We start from the raw sequence: 3,523 nt of genomic DNA on the forward strand, positions 1-3,523 counted from the left end.
CACCTTGCCTGGCCTCAACACCCACACTGTAACCTCCCACCTGGCCTGGCCTCAACACCCACACTGTAACCTCCCACCTTGCCTGACCTCAACACCCACAGTAACCTCCCACCTGGCCTGACCTCAACACCCACAGTAACCTCCCACCTTGCCTGGCCTCAACACCCACACTGTAACCTCCCACCTTGCCTGACCTCAACACCCACAGTAACCTCCCACCTGGCCTGACCTCAACACCCACAGTAACCTCCCACCTTGCCTGGCCTCAACACCCACACTGTAACCTCCCACCTTGCCTGACCTCAACACCCACACTGTAACCTCCCACCTTGCCTGACCTCAACACCCACACTGTAACCTCCCACCTTGCCTGGCCTCAACACCCACTGTAACCTCCCACCTTTCCTGACCTCAACACCCACAGTAACCTCCCACCTTGCCTGGCCTCAACACCCACAGTAACCTCCCACCTTGCCTGGCCTCAACACCCACACTGTAACCTCCCACCTTGCCTGGCCTCAACACCCACAGTAACCTCCCACCTTGCCTGGCCTCAACACCCACTCTGTAACCTCCCACCTTGCCTGGCCTCAACACCCACTGTAACCTCCCACCTTGCCTGGCCTCAACACCCACACTGTAACCTCCCACCTTGCCTGGCCTCAACACCCACTGTAACCTCCCACCTTGCCTGGCCTCAACACCCACAGTAACCTTCCACCTTGCCTGGCCTCAACACCCACAGTGACCTCCCACCTTGCCTGACCTCAACACCCACACTGTAACCTCCCACCTTGCCTGGCCTCAACACCCACACTGTAACCTCCCACCTTGCCTGGCCTCAACACCCACACTGTAACCTCCCACCTGGCCTGGCCTCAACACCCACACTGTAACCTCCCACCTTGCCTGACCTCAACACCCACAGTAACCTCCCACCTGGCCTGACCTCAACACCCACAGTAACCTCCCACCTTGCCTGGCCTCAACACCCACACTGTAACCTCCCACCTTGCCTGGCCTCAACACCCACACTGTAACCTCCCACCTTGCCTAGCCTCAACACCCACACTGTAACCTCCCACCTTGCCTGGCCTCAACACCCACACTGTATCCTCCCACCTTGCCTGGCCTCAACACCCACTGTAACCTCCCACCTAGCCTGGCCTCAACACCCACAGTAACCTCCCACCTTGCCTGGCCTCAACACCCACACTGTAACCTCCCACCTTGCCTGGCCTCAACACCCACACTGTAACCTCCCACCTTGCCTGGCCTCAACACCCACACTGTAACCTCCCACCTTGCCTGACCTCAACACCCACAGTAACCTCCCACCTGGCCTGACCTCAACACCCACAGTAACCTCCCACCTTCCCTGGCCTCAACACCCACACTGTAACCTCCCACCTTGCCTGGCCTCAACACCCACACTGTAACCTCCCACCTTGCCTAGCCTCAACACCCACACTGTAACCTCCCACCTTGCCTGGCCTCAACACCCACACTGTATCCTCCCACCTTGCCTGGCCTCAACACCCACTGTAACCTCCCACCTGGCCTGGCCTCAACACCCACTGTAACCTCCCACCTGGCCTGACCTCAACACCCACTGTAACCTCCCACCTTGCCTGGCCTCAACACCCACTGTAACCTCCCACCTTGCCTGGCCTCAACACCCACTGTAACCTCCCACCTGGCCTGGCCTCAACACCCACTGTAACCTCCCACCTTGCCTGGCCTCAACACCCACACTGTAACCTCCCATCTGGCCTGGCCTCAACACCCACACAGTAACCTCCCACCTTGCCTGGCCTCAACACCCACAGTAACCTCCCACCTTGCCTGGCCTCAACACCCACACTGTAACCTCCCACCTTGCCTGGCCTCAACACCCACACTGGAACCTCCCACCTTCCCCGGCCTCAACACCCACACTGTAACCTCCCACCTTGCCTGACCTCAACACCCACACTGTAACCTCCCACCTTGCCTGACCTCAACACCCACACTGTAACCTCCCACCTTGCCTGGCCTCAACACCCACACTGTAACCTCCCACCTTGCCAGACCTCAACACCCACACTGTAACCTCCCACCTTGCCTGGCCTCAACACCCACTCTGTAAACTCCCACCTTGCCTGGCCACAACACCCACACTGTAACCTCCCACCTTGCCTGGCCTCAACACCCACACTGTAACCTCCCACCTTCCCTGGCCTCAACACCCACACTGTATCCTCCCACCTTGCCTGGCCTCAACACCCACTGTAACCTCCCACCTGGCCTGGCCTCAACACCCACTGTAACCTCCGACCTGGCCTGACCTCAACACCCACTGTAACCTCCCACCTTGCCTGGCCTCAACACCCACTGTAACCTCCCACCTTGCCTGGCCTCAACACCCACTGTAACCTCCCACCTGGCCTGGCCTCAACACCCACTGTAACCTCCCACCTTGCCTGGCCTCAACACCCACACTGTAACCTCCCACCTGGCCTGGCCTCAACACCCACACTGTAACCTCCCACCTTGCCTGGCCTCAACACCCACACTGTAACCTCCCACCTTCCCTGGCCTCAACACCCACACTGTAACCTCCCACCTTGCCTGACCTCAACACCCACAGTAACCTCCCACCTTGCCTGGCCTCAACACCCACACTGTAACCTCCCACCTTGCCTGCCCTCAACACCCACTCTGTAACCTCCCACCTTGCCTGGCCTCAACACCCACAGTAACCTCCCACCTTGCCTGGCCTCAACACCCACACAGTAACCTCCCACCTTGCCTGGCCTCAACACCCACAGTAACCTCCCACCTTGCCTGGCCTCAACACCCACACTGTAACCTCCCACCTTGCCTGGCCTCAACACCCACACTGTAACCTACCACCTTGCCTGACCTCAACACCCACACTGTAACCTCCCACCTTGCATGGCCTCAACACCCACACTGTAACCTCCCACCTTGCCAGACCTCAACACCCACACTGTAACCTCCCACCTTGCCTGGCCTCAACACCCACTCTGTAACCTCCCACCTTGCCTGGCCTCAACACCCACACTGTAACCTCCCACCTTGCCTTACCTCAACACCCACACTGTAACCTCCCACCTTCCCTGGCCTCAACACCCACACTGTATCCTCCCACCTTGCCTGGCCTCAACACCCACTGTAACCTCCCACCTGGCCTGGCCTCAACACCCACTGTAACCTCCCACCTGGCCTGACCTCAACACCCACTGTAACCTCCCACCTTGCCTGGCCTCAACACCCACTGTAACCTCCCACCTTGCCTGGCCTCAACACCCACACTGTAACCTCCCACCTTGCCTAGCCTCAACACCCACACTGTAACCTCCCACCTTGCCTGGCCTCAACACCCACACTGTATCCTCCCACCTTGCCTGGCCTCAACACCCACTGTAACCTCCCACCTGGCCTGGCCTCAACACCCACTGTAACCTCCCACCTGGCCTGACCTCAACACCCACTGTAACCTCCCACCTTGCCTGGCCTC

Source organism: Procambarus clarkii, chromosome 26 (genome assembly GCF_040958095.1).
Source record: "Procambarus clarkii isolate CNS0578487 chromosome 26, FALCON_Pclarkii_2.0, whole genome shotgun sequence".
Classification (NCBI taxonomy): Eukaryota; Metazoa; Arthropoda; class Malacostraca; order Decapoda; family Cambaridae; genus Procambarus; species Procambarus clarkii.